General features: G+C 43.0%; 1 protein-coding gene across 1 annotated transcript in view; it reads left to right on the forward strand.

The window, feature by feature from the left end:
• The first annotated feature begins 7,163 nt into the window (after positions 1 to 7,163).
• The window catches only part of SKA1 (spindle and kinetochore associated complex subunit 1), a 31,393-nt gene continuing 19,043 nt past the window's right edge, over positions 7,164 to 19,513 (forward strand). The window contains exon 1 of the mRNA XM_027526039.1: positions 7,164 to 7,947. The gene's annotated coding sequence lies outside the window, so the exon portion shown is untranslated. The remainder of the gene's footprint in view (positions 7,948 to 19,513) is intronic.

A 19,513-nucleotide genomic window follows, 5' to 3' on the forward strand; every position in this document is an offset into this window, starting at 1 on the left:
TTGCTTCCTGACCTGCATATAGGTTTCTCAAGAGGCATGTCAGATGGTCTGGTATTCCCATCTCTTTCAGAATTGTCCACAGTTTATTGTGATCCACACAGTCAAAGGCTTTGGCATAGTCAATAAAGCAGAAATAGATGTTTTTCTGGAACTCTTGGATTTTCCATGATCCAGTGCATGTTGGCAATTTGATCTCTGGTTCCTCTGCCTTTTCTAAATCCAGCTTGAACATCTGGAAGTTCATGGTTCACATATTGCTGAAGCCTGGCTTGGAGAATTTTGAGCATCACTTTACTAGCGTGTGAGATGAGTGCAATTGTGCGGTAGTTTGAGCATTCTTTGGCATTGCCTTTCTTTGGGATTGGAATGAAAACTGACCTTTTCCAGTCCTGTGGCCACTGCTGAGTTTTCCAAATTTGCTGGCATATTGAGTGCAGCACTTTCACAGCATCATCTTTCAGGATTTGAAATAGCTCAACTGGAATTCCATCACCTCCACTAGCTTTGTTCATAGTGATGCTTTCTAAGGCCCACTTGACTTCACATTCCAGGATGTCTGGCTCTTGAGTGATCACACCATCGTGATTATCTTGGTCGTGAAAATCTTTTTTGTACAGTTCTTCTGTGATGCTATATAAAAAAACTGTTGAAAACTGTGCTTCTCTAGAGTGCTTTATTCCTTGGTGGAGGCTGTGCTCCTGGGCCAGTCCTCAGCTTGGTTCAAATGAAACTCTCTTCTATTCTTTAATATAGATTGTTTAGTGATTATCTGTGTTGATACCTCCCACCACTGTTAGCAGCTGTCACTCCTCCCAGCAGTGCTTTAGCCAGGCCTACCTGATGATTCTGCCTCTGGGCCTCTACAACAGCACTCATCCATTAGAATTAGGCAACAACTGAAGGCCATACATGATGGTGACCTGACCATTTCTGGTGAGAATGGCTGGACCAAAGTTGATTTTTAAATCAGCAACCACCAGCTTCATCAAGTCTTCCCTTGAGCAGACACAGTGGGTCTGTCATTTGGGTTATTTAGCAAATGAACACATCAAGAACTTTCTTGTCACAAGTAATAAATAATAAAGCAGAAGCATTTGTTTTTTGTTACTTGTGACAAGTAAGGAGACAAGGAGATAGTTCTCAAAGCACTGTGTCCCTGGGGGCGTTTTAAGTTAAGCATGACAGGAGGCATGATCATTATAATGAAGCAAAGTTGACTCTAGTTTGCCCAAAACTGCAAGTAAGTAGGCACTTGGTTACCTGCTCTCACTGTAGTATCTTGTTGACTGGAATACACTGTAACCTTTTAGGAACATCTAGTGGCTGCAACTTTCTGCAAAACAAAACTCACTTTGGTTTAAACCCATCCTATCCCTACTGCTCCCTAGCTAACACCCACCACCAGAGTGTCACTTCTTGGCGATATCCACTTGGGTTCTCTTGTTTCATATGTAGTCACTTTTCTCTCCCATAAATTTAAAGTTTTTAAAAAATTTATATTATGTATAACAAAAAATCCTCAGACTGGAGAGCCAGACGCTTCCTCAGGGTAATGCTTTAACCTAGGCAACTGTGAAAATCAAATAAGATACAAAGTATCAGTACAGCCCTTCCCCCCACCACACATATACACACTGAAAGGGGAGGTTGTGGTCATTATAAATGTCCTCATGTCCACATTCAAAGCCAGAATGACTTTATTCATTTCCAGTTTAAAAATAAGTTTAAGGGAATATAACTCAGATTTAAATTAAATATAATTGCATGCATGCGTGACAGAAGATGAGATAGTTGGATGGCATCACCAACTCAATGGACTTGAGTTTGGGTAAACTCTGGGAGTTGATGAACAGGGAGGCCTGGTGTGCTGCGGTTCACGGGGTCGCAAAGAGTCGGATACGACTGAGAGATTGAACTGAATGTTCAGTCACTTCAGTTGTGTCCGACTCTGTGATCCTATGGACTGTAGCCCACCACACTCCTCTGTCCATAGGACTCTCTAGGCAAGGATACTGGAGTGGATTGCCATACCCTCCAGGGGATCTTCCCAACCCAGGGATTAAACCTGTGTCTCCTGTGTTTCCTGCATTGCAGGCTGTTTCTTTACCCACTGAGTCACCTGCCGCTGCTGCTGCTGCTAAGTCACTTCAGTCGTGTCCGACTCTGTGCAATCCCATAGACAGCAGCCCACCAGGCTCCCCCATCCCTGGGATTCTCCAGGCAAGAACACTGGAGTGGGTTGCCATTTCCTTCTCCAATGCATGAAAGTGAAAAGTGAAAGTCAAGTCGCTCAGTCGTGTCCGACTCTTCTCGACCCCATGGACTGCAGCCTACCAGGCTCCTCCATCCATGGGATTTTTCCAGGCAAGAGAACTGGAGTGGGGTGCCATTGCCTTCTCCGTGAGTCACCTGAGAAGGCCTAAATTTAATTACTCAAGCTAAATTTAATTTAACATAATTGAATTTGGATTTATTCATGCAGGCAATTTGCTTTAAAATAATTTAATATTAATTTAATGTATGAAATTCAATGTCTTACATATGTAATTTCAACTTAATTTTAGTTCAATTTATTATATTACATTTTATTTAATATGGTTTAATTTTACATATTTAAATTTTAATTCAAATTCACCTTAAACTAAAATTTAATATCATTGAGTGAACTAAATTTATAGTCAATTCTATATTTTTGAAATATATTTTATTAAAATATTTAATTATAAATTAAATATTTATTTATTTAAATATGATTTAATTAATAAAAACAGTGAAAAAACAGAAATCACCCCCATGATGAATGAAAAAAGAGCCATCAGTACAGATCCAACAGATATTGAATAGAGAATATTATTCACACATTTATACCAACTTAATATATTTGACAACTTTTAGATAAAATGGACAAATTTCTTGTCTTTAGCAAGACAATTTACCAAACTAACAAATGAAGAAATAGAAAATATGAGTAGCCATATTGATATAAACTATTTGAATTTATGATTAAAGACCATTCCACCAAAAAAAAACTTCAAGTCCAGATTAGTTCACCAGCAAATTCTGTCAAATATTGAAGGTGTAAAAATAGTAATCCTAAATAAACTTTTTGAGAAAACAGAAGAGGAAGGAATACTCCCCAATTCCTTTTGGGAATCATTTCTCTGACACCAAACTAGAAAAAGACATTACAAAAAAAAATAATAGACAAATATACCCCATGAACATAAATGCTGCAAACTTTGAGAAATGGTCTCCAAGAGACCACCTTTATTTCTGAAATCATTGCAGGCTTTAAGGGTTCCCCAAGACCATGTTTACTTCTGACACCAACTGCAAATCTGGTGATCCTCAACTAATTTGCAAGAAGGACTTAGGAAACTCACTGAAAGTTATTACACCTATAGTTATCCAGGAAGAAGATACAGATTAAAATCAGTCATAGGATAGAGTCCAGGAGGGTTCCAAATGCAGAGCCTCCAGTTATCCTCTCCCTGAGGAATCACAGACAGGCGTAGTTGCTCCCAGGGACAATATGCATGGAATTGCCAACCAGAGAGGCTCACCTGAGCCTTGGCATCCAGAATCTTTACTGTGGTTCCATTACATAGACACTGTTGACTGCCCATGTGCCTGACCTCAGTTTTTAACTCCTTAGGAGGTTGAGATAATACCATGTGACCCAAAATCCTCATCGTAAATGACATCGTTAGACTTTGTGACATGGCCAGCCCCAACCTAAATTACTATATTGACTATCAGTTCAGTCAGTTCAGTCACTCAGTCTTGTCTGACTCTTTGCAACCCCATGGACTGCAGCATGCCAGGCCTCCCTGCCCATCACCAGCTCCTGGAGTTTACTCAAACTCATGTCCGTTGAGTCAATGATGCCATCCAACCATCTCATCCTCTGTTGTCCCCTTCTCCTCCTGCCTTCAATCTTTTCCAGATCAGGGTCTTTTCAAAAGAATCAGTTTTTCGAATCAGGTGGCCAAAGTATTCGAGTTTCAGCTTCACCTTCCAATGAATATTCAGGACTAATTTCCTTTAGGATGGACTGGTTGGATCTCCTTGCAGTCCAAGGGACTCTCAAGAATCTTCTCCAACACTGCAGTTCAAAAGCATCAACTCTTTGGTGTTCAGCTTTCTTTATACTCCAACTCTCACATCCATACATGACTACTGGAAAAACCATAGGTTTCACTAGACGGACCTATATTGACTATAAAGTGACTAAAATATCCCCAGGCAAACAAAGACACTCCTGTGAGTAACAACACTGATGGGGCTTAGATATTACCACCCAAAGCCAAGTAGGGAAGGAGGCAGACCTCTCTTTGTTTAGTCACTAAGTCATGTTGACTCTTTTGTAATATTTGTAAAATGCAATATTATTCCATTACATAAAAGAGTGAAGTACTCATATACCATGCTATACCATGCATGAACCTTGAAAACACTGCTAAATAAAAGAAACACTCACAAAAAGTCACATATTATATGATTTCATTTATATGAGATGTCTAGAAAAAGCAAATCTGTAGAGACATAAAGTAGACCATCCTTGTTTTGTTCCAGCCCTTGAGGGAAAGTATTCAGTCTTTTACCAGTAAGTATGATGTGAGCTGTGGGATTTTTTGGACTTTTTATCAGAATGATGAAGTTCCCTACTATTCCTTGTGTGTTAAGTGTTTCGTTTTTTGAATCATGAAAGGCTGTTGAATTTTGTTAAGTGCTTTTCGGTGTCTGTAGATGAGGCTAATATTCTATAAATATTGATTTATAAAGATTGATTTTTTTTTAATGTTAAGCCACACTTGCATTCCTGGAATACACCCCACTTGATCATTGTGTATGATCATTTTATATGTTGCTGGATTTGATTTGCCAGTAATTTATTGAGGATATTGTTTTATACTCATAAGATATCTTGGTCTGTAGCTTTATTTTCCTGTGATATTTTTGTCTGGTTTTGGTATCAGGGTAATGCTAGCCTCTACCTCTGATGAGTTGGAAGTGTTACTTCCTCTTCTACTTTTTTTTTGAGGAGTTTGTGAAGGCTTGATATTAATTATTCCTTAAATATTTGATAGAATTCACCAATGGAGTCATGTGGGTTGGTTGGGCTTTTCTTTGTGGGAAGTTTCAAAATTACTAATTATTTTGTTTGTCATAGGTCTACTCAGATTTTCTATTTCTGTTATAGTCATATTTTCTAGTTTGTGTCTTTCTAGGAACTTGTCCATTTCATCTAAGTTATCTAATTTATTGGCAGTGATTTACACTATTTAAAAAAATAATCGTTTACTTCAGTAAAGTTGGTATTTCATTTTTGATTTTAGTAATTTGAATCAATCCTGGTCATTCTAGCTAATTCATCATTTAAAAAATCTTTTCGAAGACCTAACTCTTTGTTTTTTGAATCTTTATTTTATTAATTTGCACTTTAATCTTTATTAGTGTTCCTTCTGATTGCAGTGGGTTTAATTTTCTTTCCTTTACCTGTTTATTTTAAGCTGAATGACTAGGTTGTTTATTTGAGTGTGAGTGAGTGAGTGAGTGAGTGAAGTCACTCAGTCGTGTCTGACTCTGTGCAACCCATGGACTGTAGCCAACCAGGCTCCTCTGTCCATGGGATTTTCCAGGCAAGAATATTGGAGTGGAATGGACTCTAAAAAGAGAAACTAAGCAAGTCAACAATCAAAAGTCAGTTTTCCAGCAAAGCACACGATAAGATAGGCAGTATGTAGGAATTCTAGAAGCATACCTCCAACTGATAGAAAGCTCAGCCCCATGGTTGAGTACGGGAATAAAAGATTATATATGATCTTTTTATGTGTTTGATAGGGTTGTGTTGAACTGGTAGAACAATCTGGGGCAGGCCAACACAACACTTATCAAACCCTGTCAAAAATCCTACCTTATTTCTTTGAAAAGTTAAACAAGCTTATGGAAATTTAAGGAATTCAGAATATCCAAAACAATTTTGAATGAATAACAACATTGTTTGACTCACAATTCCTGCTTACCAGGGGGCGTCCCTCGTGGCTCAGTCGGTAAAGAATCTGCCTGCAATGAAGGGAATGGCCTTCAGGACAGGGGGCCCAGGTTCCATCTCTGAGTCTGAAAGATCCCCTGGAGAAGGAAATGGTAACCCACTCCAGTATTCTTTCCTCAGCAGCCTGGTGGGCTACAGTCCATGGGGTCTAAAGAGTCCGATATGACTTAAGTTTTTCTCTCTACAAACACAGGGTGTCCTTTTTTCCTCTTAATATGAGTCCTGACTGCAGGTCCAGCTGGGCTAGGCTGGGCCAGGCTGGGCCTAAGAACTGGAGGCGGCTTGGACAAATGTCTGGAATCTACGGCCCAAGTCATTAACTCCCTTCTTTTTCCCCTTCCTCCTCCCGTGTCCAGCTCCCTGCCCTCCAACTCCTCAGTTGCCCGGGTCGCCAAGAGAGAGTGTTATGCCTTTCACCTCCCAGTGTCCCAGAAAGCCAGAAAGTTGTCTTTACATTTTCAGAGTCCCGGGTACCTTCAGCCGCCTTGGCAGGATGCCTCAAATCGCAGCGGCTAGGGAGGAGTGCTTCCAGGAGCGGCGCTCTGGTTGCCCTGGGCTACCCACTCCGCGCGGTTTGCACCCGGCCCGAAGTGGGCAGCGTGACCATGGCAACGTAGGACGCCCAAACTAGCTACTTCCTCTCGGTTGAGGCTTCGAGATTCTCTACTCCACCTCTCTGGATATTTTCCAGTTTCTGCTCGGAAGGCAAACTATGTAGTATGCCTTTCCTCTTGGAAAAGTTGAAGGTCAAAACACAACTCTAATTTTATACAGCTAGTTGTATCTTATAATGGGAATAAAGGGTTGGTTACATGCCATCTGATCCTAAGAGTGCACAGTTCAGGCTTTCTTAGCACGTCGGGAAGACTTTTATGATTTTTGTTATTGTACTGGCTTAAAATGGGGGGGGGGGGGGGGGCGGGAGGGTGCAGGAGTGCCCCTCCAGATCAGGCGAAGGAGAGCGAGGTTATGGTAGTGGCCATGGCCCCTCCGCCGCCTCCCGCAGCAGCCGCGGCCCCGCCCGCGCCGGGTCCCTTCTGCTGCCTGCTGCTGCCGCGGCTTTGGCATCGGCGGCAGGGGCCCCAACCGGAGACCCCAGGCACTCCTAGAGCTCCTCATCCCGCCAAGTAGCCCCGGAAGTCGAGTCCCGCGTGAGATCCGTCCGCCCTGTGCAGTCGTCCAACCTCGGAACCCGTTCTTGGGAGGGTGGGTTTTCATAATGGAAATCCTGCGTCCCTCGGCGATCAGGGCGCGCCAGGAGCTGGAGGGGCCTCAGCTCAGCAACAAGAGGCCCGTGCTGTCCCAGAGCCCGGCACTCCCCTGGGGGGACTTCGCTACACGCTACCCACCGCCAGGGTGAGCTACCCACCGCCAGGGTGACTCTCAGCCGTGCCCCGGGGACGGGGTGGGGCCCCTGCGCCTTCTGGCCGGGTCTGAAGGCGGCTGCCGGGCGGCCTTCACTCCCACGGGGAAACCCGTGTCGACATACGGAGAATGTAACTAAGCTACTCCTGGGTATTGCTGCCTCCTCGTCCATTTTGTTTGGCCAAGCGGTTTGCAGAGACCTTAAACTGACACCAACCCCCTCATGCAAGCATGCACCCTCTGTGGCCGCTACGGAGTCACAAGCAAACATAAGTTCCTGAAATGGCTTCCCCAACAGCTCTTGTGATCCACAGTCTCTCCTGCATCCCAGCGCCTGGATGTCTTATGCACCCCCTTAGATAGACCTTCTGTGGCTTACTCTGGTCTGAATGGATCACTGGGACCCTATCCTAGGAAGCCCAAAGCACTGCCCCCAGGGACCCTTATGATAAAGGCATCCGGCCTCTCTGCACCCTGTCTTGACTTGAAGACCACGGGAGAGACGAAGTGTACCTTCTCCAGGACCCGTGAGTAATAAGCTTATCTATTTTAATTACTCTTGTGGTCCTGTTGCCACCATCCTGCTCCTGTACTCCACTTGAGTGTGTATGTGTTAGTCATTCAGTCGTGTCTGACTCTTTGCGACCCCATGGACTGTAGCCCACCAGGCTCCTCTGTCCATGGGATTCTCCAGGAAAGAATACTGGAGTGGATTGCCATGCCTTTCTCCAGGGGATCTTCCCAACCCAGTCATCTCCCACAATGTGGGCATTCTTTACTGTTTGAGCTACCCAGAAAGCCCTATACTCCACTTAACAAATGTTAATTTAATAAAGTCACAAGATTGGTGCCATAAGACAGGAGCCCACGGTCAAACCACTCTCTTCCTCCTCAAGGACCCAGCCCTTTACCTCTACCTAGGAAGAGCCAGATCACAGAGCCCTGGTTCAGCCAGTTCATGTCCGGGGACAGGCGGCATGAAGAGCATGCTGCCTGGGAACTGGGTCACCCTCAGTAAGCCAGAAAGTGTATCATAGGCCCCTGGGAAGTGACACCAGGAGGAGCAGGAGTCTGAGAAAACCCGCTGCTTTGGCAGGCTGGGGTTTGCAGCTCGTCAGGAACAGGGCTCACCTGGATGTGTTGCAGGAAGGGAGTTTGCCCTCCAGGGCCCAGGCTGGGCTCTTGTCTAACACTTGGAAATGAATTGTCCAAGGAGACACACGTGCTGACCAAGCGAGAAACTTTACTGGAAAGGGGCGCCCAGGTGGAAAGCAGGAGGGTGGGGAAACCCAGGAAGATCGCTCTGCCTTGTGGTTCGCAGTCTCAGGTTTTATGGTGATGAGATTAGTTTCGGGTTGTTTGGCCAATCATTCTGACTCAGGGTCCTTTCTGGTGGCATGCATCTCACTCAGGCACAATGGAGTCTAGCCAGAAGGTTTCTGGGAGGTTGGTAGGACAGGCGGACTGGTGTCTCCTGTCTCCTTTTGACCTTTCCTGAATTCTTCCTGTTGGTGGTGGCTTGTTAGTTGCGTATTCCTTACCAGGATCTCCTGTCATAAAGTAACTCATGCAAATGGTTACTGTTATGCCTGGCCAGGGTGGGCAGTTTCAATCCGTGTTTCCTGTAACAGCCAGAGGACCTGAGACTGCTTTCTCAGGTATCCAACTGTTTGTCAGCCTGTATCCTCATTGCCTTTGTGGGTCTTCAGTACTAGGATAGAGAAATCTTTCCGGCATCGGGCGATCTGCTGGAGGCCGCTGTGTGACAATTGTTCTCTCCCAGGCATGGCCTTTCACACCACAACTGAAGTAGAAGTTATCACCACTACTTGCCAAATTGTTTTTTTTTTTTTTCCCTAGTATTGTGATATGACTTTGTTTTCTTCCTGTGTCCCCAAATTACCCTTTCCTCCTCCTGATGATTTAGGAAGATAAAACCAATGTTTGCAATTTTCAGAATGCTTATGGTAGGCTACCGTGTTATGGCTCTGTTTTGTGCTATTTTAGAAACTGTAATTGTCCCAACATTCTTTGGGTTTCAAGCATAGGAGGGAACTGTGTGATAACAAAACAAAGAACTGCCCCCCCAAATTCTTGTGCAATGTTTTTGAAATTGTTTGAAATAATTTTTTAGTGTTTTACCTTAGTATGGACAGTGTTTTTGTTTACATTTCAAAAAACAAATATGCCTATAAAATGTTGTATTTTTTGTTCTTAAATGTGTTATGTAATCTTTATGAATTTATAATATGTGTTTACATTTGCTCATTATGTGAAGGATTTTCCTTTATATAATATATAAAATTATATATTATACATATAATATATAAAATTATATGTTATACATATATTCATAGGGGCTTCCCTGAAAGCTCACTTGGTAAAGAATCTGCCTACAGTGCAGGAAACCCCGGTTTGATTCCTGGGTCAGGATGGTCTGCTGGAGAAGGGATAGGCTGCCCACTCCAGTATTTTTGGGCTTCCCTTGTGGCTCAGCTGGTAAAGAACCTGCATGCAATGCACGAGACCTGGGTTTGATCCCTGGGTTGGGAAGATCCCCTGGAGAAGGGAAAGGCTACCCACTCCAGTGTTCTGGCCTAGAGAATTCAGTCCATGGAGTCGCAAAGAGTCGGCAGCGACTTTCAGTTTCTTTCAAATGTATTATGTAATCTTTATGAATTTACAATATGTATATATTTGCTCATTATATAAAGGATGTTTTGAAAAATCACTTGTAATACTACAAAGAAGAATGGCAAATCAAAGGTTATTGTTTTGATTTCATGAATGTTTTCCTTGATTTGATAAATATGGGAGAAGAGGACTATTTTTCTACCATTAAGTTGCCTGCAGCATGTCAGTCTTAGAATCTGAAGGTCCTGAGTTCAGACCTCAGAGTGGGCAACGCCAAGCTGTGGGCTTCCCAGGTGGTGCTAGGGGTAAGGACTATGCCTGCCAGTGCAGGTAGAGACTCGATCCTGGGTCAGGAAGAGCCCCTGGAGAAGGAAATGACAACCCATTCCGGTATTTTCGCCCCCACGGACAGAGATCCTGGCAGACTACAGTCCATGGAGTCATAAAACAGTTGGACATGACTTAGCAACTAAACAACAAACTACTGATTCACTTTGCTGTACAGCAGAAACTAACACAACATTGTAAGTTAACTATACTCCATTAAAAATTAATGGAGTATAAAAAAATGGAGTATTAAAAAAAGAAAATCCCAAAGAATTCACAAAAATAAGCTATGAGATCTAATAAACAATTTAACCAAAGTTGCAAGATGTGTGGTACAAGATCAACTTTTTAATGTGATAAAGTGCATCCATTAAAAAGCCTATAGCTGACATCATACTTAAATAGTGAATGACTGAATGCTTTCTCCTTACGACTGGGAGCAATGTAAGGTTGTCTACTGTTGGGAAAGGCAGTCTAGTGCAGCTTCTTGCCCCTTGTACAGTTGCATAAGAGTGACCTTGGGTCTGGAACGTTTCTTAGCAAAGAGACGAAGAGCCCTCACAGGCTGAGCTAGGCATATCGCTTTGTGAATATCTTTCCCTGATCCAGACTTAACGTGTACTTCTCTGTTCTGCTTATGGGTGTGTGTCCTACAGCACCTAGCTAACCCCATTGCTATGTCTGTTCTTGGAGGGGAGGTAAAGGGGTCCTTCAGCTGCAGCACAAGAGGGGGTGTGCAGACCATCTTCTTGTATCAGCGGTTTCCTGTGTCCCTGCTGACCATGAGGGACAGACACTCAACTGTTGGAGCTGGCCTTCCTCTGTCTCTTCTCTATGTGAGGAAAGCAGTGTTCCGTTCAGCACCTATGTGAGGCGTGTCTTTCTCTGCTACCCTGACACCTGCAAACCACGCAGGACACACACCCTGGAACTGTTGCTGCTAGGCAACAGATATCACTTGTTCAGCATTTGCTCTCCCCTCTCTTGTTACACATCATACTCTACTCAGTAAAATGAGACAAGAGAAAGAAGCAAAAGGCATACAGATTGGAACAGAGGAAACGAAACTTCCCCTATTCTCAAACAACCTGATTTTCTACATAGAAATTAAAAAAGAAAAACTTAAAAGAAAAAAGCGCCCAGAACTTATAAATACTTAGTTATGCTGCAAGATAAAGGGTCAATAGACAAAGTGAATCATATGTCCATATGAACATCACACTACCTTGAAACCAGAAAAATTCAAATAATACCATTTAAATAACTTCAAAATAATGAAACGTAGGTATAAATCTAACAAAATACTGTGCTGTGTCTGTATGCAGAAATCTACAAAACACTAATGGAAAAATAAAAGAAATATAGTTAAATGGTGAGACATGTCAGGTATATGGATTAGATGATTAAATATGTTTAAGATGTCAGTCATTCCAAAGTTCAGAGAAGGCAATGGCACTCCACTCCAGTACTCTTGTCTGGAAAATCCCATGGACGGAGGAGCCTGGTAGGCTGCAGTCCATGAGGTTGCTAAGAGTCAGACACAACTGAGTAACTTCACTTTCACTTTTCACTTTCAATGATTGGAGAAGGAAATGGCAACCCACTCCAGTGTTCTTGCCTGGAGAATCCCAGGAATGGTGGAGCCTGGTGGGCTGCTGTCTATGGGGTCGCACAGAGTCGGACACAACTGAAGTGACGCAGCAGCAGCAGCAGCATTCCAAAGTTGAGTGACAGACTTTACACAATTCCATTCAGAATATCAGCAGAATTTTCAGTGTATATATACACAAGTTGATTTTAAATTTTTATAGAAACTTAGGAACTAGAATACCTAAAATAATTTTTAAAAGAAGAAGAAATTTGGTGGGTTCACACAACTTCACTTTAAAATATGAAACTTCAGTGATCAAGGCAGTATGGTATTAGTGAAGGGATAGGCATCATGCAACAGAATAGAAAGCCCAGAAATAGATTCACTCAAATATGACCAATGGACTTTTTACAAAGTTACAAACACAGTTTAATGGAGAAGAGATAGTATTTTCAACAAATAATTTTGGAACAATTGAACACCCACCTGTAAAGACTGAGAGAACTCCAACCCCAACCTCACACTGTATACAAAAAGTTACTGAAAATTTACCATATATTTGAATGTAAAACATGGAACTATAAAGCTTCTAGAGAAAACACAGGAGAAACATGGGAGAAAAATCTTCATGACCTGCAGTTCAGTGAACAGTTCCTAGACATGACATCAAGTGTGATCCATTAAATAAAAATTAGATAAGCTGGAATTCATAAAAATTAAAAACTTTTGCTCTGTGAATGCTGCTGCTGCTACTAAGTCGCTTCAGTCGTGTCTGACTCTGTGCGACCCCATAGACGGCAGCCCACCAGGCTCCTCCATCCCTGGGATTCTCCAGGCAAGAACACTGGAGTGGGTTGCCATTTCCTTCTCCAATGCATGAAAGTGAAAAGTGAAAGTCAAGTCGCTCAGTCGTGTCCGACTCTTCGCTACCCCACGGACTGCAGCCTACCAGGCTCCTCCGTCCATGGGATTTTCCAGGCAAGAGTACTGGAGTGGGTGCTCTGTGAATGATACAGAGCAAATGGTTCAGAGAATGAAAAGGCAAGACAAAAGCTGGGAAATATATATATTTGAGAAACACATATCCAAAAAAGGACATCTATCTAAAATGTATAGGAACTTCCAAAACTCAATAATAAGAAAAACTAAACAATCCAATCTTAAAATATAAGCAACAGGTTTTTTTTTTTTTTGGCCGTGCTGGGTGTTCGTTGCTGTGTGTGGGCTTTGTCTAGTTGCGGCAAGCGGGCTCTACTCTCTAGCTGTGGTGCACGGGCCTCCCATTGCGGGGGCTTCTCTTGGTGTGGAGAGCCTGTGCTCCACAGGCTCTAGGCCCTTGGGCTCAGGAGTTGTGGTGCTCGGGCCTAGTTGGCCCGCATCATATGAGATCTTCCCTGACCAGGGATCGAACTAGCGTCCCCTGCACCGCAAGGTGGATTCTTAGCCACCGGACCACCAGACCACCAGAGAAGCCCTACAGGCAACAGATTTGAACAGACATTTCACCAAAGTCTAATTTCTCTGTGACATTTTTTCAGATGTCAGTGCTTTACCTATATTTAAAAACGACAGGTTATCAATTTTGCAACGATCGTTACCTGGTGCTGCGGTTGTCATAAGATCTGATTTCCACGGTGGACACTGTGAATGGTGAACGTAGCTTTACATCTAAGAGTGCTAACAAATTTTTTAAAGTAGCCATTATACATTTAAAGGGGAGATTGTGTTTTGGGGATTAAGGTTGGGTTGGAGTTGGGATTATGGTTAGGTATGGGTGGAACTCATAGTGAGTGAGGGAAGAGAAAACTCTGAGCAGGGGGTATTTACAGAGAATACTAGAAATGGTTTACATTTACCCCTTTTATTCTAGGAGCAGCACCTGGACCCTATGTTTATTTTTGACAGGTGGAATAATGAGCATTTTCATTTTATTCTTTGTCCTTTTCTGTGTTCAAATTTTCAATTAAAAACATGTGCTTCTTTTATAATAGAAAAAACAAGTGCTAGCAAAGAAGATGACGCGTGCATGCTCAGTCATGTACGACTCTTTGTGACCCCATGGACTGTAGCCCACCAGGCTCCTTTGTCCAAGGGGATTTCCCCTGTGAGAATACTGAAATGGATTGTCATTTCCTCCTCCAGGAGATCTTCCCAACTCAGGGATCAAACCTGCGCCCCCTGCATTGGCAGGTGGTCTTTACCATCGAGCCACTTGGGAAGCCCTTACTCAGTCGTGTCCCACTCTTTGCGACCCCATGGACTGTAGCCTACAAAGCTCCTCCATCCATGGAATTTTCCAGGCAAGAGTACTGGAGTGGGTTGCCATTTCCCTCTCCAGGGGCTCTTCCAAACCCAGGGATTGAACCCGGGTCTCCCGCTTTGCAAGCAGACGCTTTTACCGTCTGAGCTACCAGGGAGGCTTAACAAAGGAGATATTGAAGTTTAATTTCATCAACTTTCAGAGCAGGTGGACTGCGCATCTGTGGCCACAGGGGTCTGAGTTTCCGTGAATGGTGCTGCCCTGCCATCTAGTGGCCATGTGGCATGGGAGCCTTCCAACCAGCATTTCGATAAAGAGAAAGCCTGTCTTTGAAGAAGGCAAAAAAATACCGTATTTTAGGTAAAACTTTGATTTGGTTGAGTTTTTTAAAAAATGAATAAAAATGATTGATATGGAAAATAAAGAGGGACGTATTCATTGTGAGCAAAGACACAGAGGGGATGAACCACAGGGAAGCGCTGGCAGGGTCTGTGCGGGTCTTGGCAGGGGCCATGCCCCGGGGCCCAGGTGCGTCCCTACGAGCAAGAGGTGCTGGGAGATGAAGCTGAGGGGCAGGCAGGGCCTAGGTCAAGGGTGGACTCGGGCATCAACTTCAGCATTTCAGCAGGGCAGCCTGGAGACCCATCTCAATCACCACACTCAGTCCTGACCTCATCCCTGCCTCCCTGACTTGGCTGCCCTCCGGTTGGCCGAATCACGATTCTGAATCTACTTTTGTAACCAACGACAAGCGTGAGTCAAATGATAGGAAGGAGAATGCTGTTACCAAACCCAAAGCTGCCGTGGATGGCCGGGATTCAGGGTAGAATAGAAGGGGCAGGACTACAGCAGGGCAAGACTCATGGAGCATAATGATGGTGAAGAGATCTGGGCCAGACAAACAATGGGGTGGATAGTGCAGAAATGCATAAGCGAGTGCCATAATGTAACCGTATGTCCTGGTTGCCTTCTGCCTGCCCCTCAATACCCACTCTCCATGGTTTTCCATCCAGCCCCGGAGCCAGATGGCCTGACCTATAGGAACTGCGTCAAGAGTTTCCTTTGCCTTCTGACTTCAGGAGTGGGGAGGGGAGGTGAAAAGCTGGGCCCGGGCATTGAGGTGAAGGACATGGTAGAGGGACCCATGCTGGATACGAGGGAAAAGGCCAAGGGGAAAGCCTGGGCTAGTGAGGTCCTGGGAGCAGCTTCACTGGTATGTGGGGAAGGGGAGCAGAGCCACTCGATTGCAGAATGTGCACAATGGCTAAGCGGCGGATGGCGGAGGGCTGAGCTTTGCACCAGGCGCTCATGGTGCAGGCACACGTGGGCTGGCGGGATTGTGTTGCTCACTGTGAACACGGCGGGGAGCCTTCAACTGCGGCTCAAATTCCTGAAGGCCTCAGGGTCTCAAACATCAATAGTAATTGGGAGGGTAAAGGTGCTGGGCTTGGGTTTGTTGACTCGCCTACAACAGTATCATGATGCATCATGAGAGATTTCTGATGCAATCTGACCATTTTCTAGATTATCCAGAAAGTTTATCTGGAGGTTTGGGGGGGGATACAGTAAATCCTAAATGTGTTCTGATTTCTGATAAATCTTTGAGGCAATGATGGAAAATCTTGCAATTTATTAAAAGCACCTTTGAAATGCATGAAAGTATCACTTGCTCAGTCGTGTCCAACTCTTTGTGACCCCATGGACTGTAGCCTGCCAGACTCCTCTGTCCATGGAATTCTCCAGGCAAGAATACTGGAGTGGGTTGCCACTTCCTCCTCCAGGGGATCTGCCCCATCCAGGGATCAAACCTGGGTCTCCCACATTGCAGGTAGATTCTTTACCACTGAGCCACCAGGGAAGCCATGAACTATTATTAATTTAGCTTTAAATAAGGCTTACATGGGCTTCCAGGTGATACTAGTGGTAAAGAACCCACTTGCCAATGCAGGAGACACAAGAGATGTGGGTTCGATCCCTGGGTCGGGAAGATCCCCAGGATTATGGCAGCCCACTCCAGTATTCTTGCCTGAGAAATCCCATGGACAGAGGAGCCTGGCAGGCTCCATGGGGTCGCAAAGAATCGAACATGACTAAAGCGACTTAGCATGCACACACAAAGCTTCCACAAGATTTGTAAACATACCTGCTACACTAAATGTACTTCAGTATGTTTGGTTGCGTCCACACAGACAGAAGTTACCCAAAACGTGGAAATTACTGCGTCACATAGACTTGGACATCATAATGACAGTTAATAAAATGAAATTCTAACTGTGTTTTCCTTTTCATTGCTAAGTTTTTCTTAAGGAAAAGAACTTTCAGAAGGTAAGCAAGAAAAACACCTTAGTGCCAGGAAATGAGAATGTATTCAGCAAAATGAACACCTTGATATAAATGATACCCAAACAGTCTTTCCTGGCTTTCATTTGACCTATTAGGAGATCTGACTGGCAGCTATTTCCACAATTAATTGATCCTGGAAAATTTGGTAAGCCTTACTCTTCTCCAGTTCAAGAACTGGACAACTGCCCACTTTGTCAGTATCAATATAATAGTATCTATTAAGTGTTTTAAAAGCTTTGGGAAAAGCATCTGTCAAATAAAATAGTTATGTAACTTATTATAGTAGTTGATTTCAAATATTTATATGTAAATATTGATGCCTGTTCTAAGAAATATTTTATGAAATTCACAAAGCATGTCAGTATGCGAGTGCCATAATCTAAATGTGTGTCCTGGCTGCCTTCTGCTTGTCCCTCAGTATCCACTCCCCATGGTTTTCCATCCAGCCCTGGAGCCAGGTGACCTGACCTATATGAACTGCTTCAAGAGTTTCCTTTGCCTTCTGACTTAGTCAACGGCAGTGGGAAGATCCACAGGTAGAAGGAGAGGGGAAGCAGGTACTTACTCTCTCAGCTTCCTTCCTGCTGCACAGGGATGCTCTGAACCTAACCAGAGGCCACAGCTCCTGCCAGGTCACCCCTTCACACGGCTACCACCCCAGGCTCACATGACCGTTAGTCTTTGTGCTTAGAGGTACTAACTGGTCCTTGAGGTTGTAAACCCCAGGGAAACTCACCATCATTTGTTGCCTTCTATAATCTCTGACTGCACAATGTGGACAGCCCTTTTTATTAATTCTCCTCCAATTATCCAATTCGGCTTTTCCTTCTGATTCTTGCCAGGATATTGACTGATACAATGTAAAAAGTTAAGTGTGGTTATTTGATGCACCTTGACATTTTCCTTTCTTGTAGCCAATTTGCTTTTCACCTTAATGCTTAAAGAACTCTTTATATTTAAAGTTGAATAATTTGAGTATTTCTAGTTGTGGAGTATATCTTAATAAATTTGACTCAAATGAAATCTGGAGGCTTAACTTTTTCCCCCTTTAGGTAAGCACCTTTATTACATCTTTTGTAGTCTTCTGATCCATTTTTCGCGCATTTTACATATGGGACACCAATTACCCTCATGTTGAATCATTTCTATCCTCTATTTTGTGGACTTTGTATTTACTTTCGTTCTTTTCTTTTTCAACTGCATGTACTGTAATCATCTTAAGCTTTTCTTTTAACTTGACTTTCAATGATGTCTTTTCTATTTCTTGCTATTTATATTATACTTCAATATACTAGTTCTGTAATGCTGTTGTTTGGAGCCTCAATTTATAAGTCTAATGCTCTCCTTACATCTTTTTCTTTTGTTTATATTCATTCTCTTTTCCATGAGGTCTTACCTTTAATTAATTAATATGTATACAATTCACATAGATATAAAATTTCTTGCTATTCCTTTAAATATATATTCCGGTAGATCATTTTCCTTATCAGTCTTTGCATGATTTCTTCCTTTCTTACCTTCCTTTCTCCTTTTTTCTTTCATTTTCTCTCACTGTTAGATACTCTAAACCAGTGTTCCGCTTTTCACAGTTTCAAGTAATAATCCACTGTTTTGGAGAATATTCTCAACCTTTGGATCATTTTCCAATGGGAAACTAGACCCAGTTAGAGAGAGAGCAATGGGCAAGAAGACAGAAAAAATAAAGATTATCCTTTAGTTGTTAATCTTCAGATTTCCTTCAAATCTCAGATGTGTGGAGTCTCCAATATGATTTCAGGGGTGGTGGTGGTGGTAGGAGCTGGGCCATTCTCTGCTTCTCCTCTCTGCTCCAGAATCTTGTTTTCCTCCTTGACATCAGTTTTTTAAGTTTATTACCTTTCATTATCTCCTTTTCCTTGTTGACAATTATTAGTGATTTTTTGGAAAGGACTCTAAAAAAAAAAAAACAAACTTATTTGAGGTACATTTGTTAAGTAATAGGGAAAGGAAAATCCATGAGGCAATCTTAGTTCTCTTTTCTAACCTAAAAGTCTATTATCCTCTACCTAGTCATATTTATATTTAAAAAGCAAGTTACAGGAAGAGAGAAACATTTTTGGAGGAAAATATCTAGTTCTTTGAGCTGGATGTGATCTCAGAAGTCATTCATTTCTCAAGTTCCCAGAGCCAGTTAATGACTGAGCTGGGACTAAGAAAAGGTCTCCTGATGTTTCTGTTTTCTATCTTCCTTGTCTTACTATTGGGTGCAGTTTTACATATGGGAGGTGGGAGAGAGAGAGAGAGTAAAGGAAGGAGAGGGAGAGAGGTTTTCCTGCCAGGGACTTTCCTTTCCTGCCTCTGAAGATGCCGCATACTTTCTGTTGTTGTTCAGTCGCTAAGTCACGTCCGGCCCTTTGGGACTCCACGGACTGCAGCACGCCAGGCTTCCCTGTTTTTTGCTATCACTATCACTTACCCCTGGGCCTTTGTTAAGAGCAGCCTGGAGGCACAGAAACTGGGGCTTGACTGTAAAATTAAAAAATTATACATAGGATAAAGACTCAATAAAGAAAGAACACTAGCGTGAAAGTGTATGCTTTTTTCTTTCTCCTCTCTCCTCTGGTTTAAAAAAATCTCCCCCAGGTATAACTCATTTTAGGGTTTGAAACACTGTAAAAGTGAGAAGTTTGATTTTCTGGGATGACCTCAGCTGCTATGACAAATGATGAGAATTGAGGAATAATCCCTGTGAGATCTGTATGACAAGTACATGCTTTGGATTTTAATCTTGTCAGTTGAAAATGGCTTTTAAAAACAAACCAAAAGGGAATTCCCTGCCTGGTGGTCCAGTGTTAGGACTTGATGCTTTCACTGCCGTGGGCCTGGGGTTCAGTCCTTGGTTGAGGAACTAAGATGCTGCAAACCACGTTGGGCAGCCATAGATAGATAAATAAATACC

Source organism: Bos indicus x Bos taurus, chromosome 24, assembly GCF_003369695.1.
Source record: "Bos indicus x Bos taurus breed Angus x Brahman F1 hybrid chromosome 24, Bos_hybrid_MaternalHap_v2.0, whole genome shotgun sequence".
Lineage (NCBI taxonomy): Eukaryota > Metazoa > Chordata > Mammalia > Artiodactyla > Bovidae > Bos > Bos indicus x Bos taurus.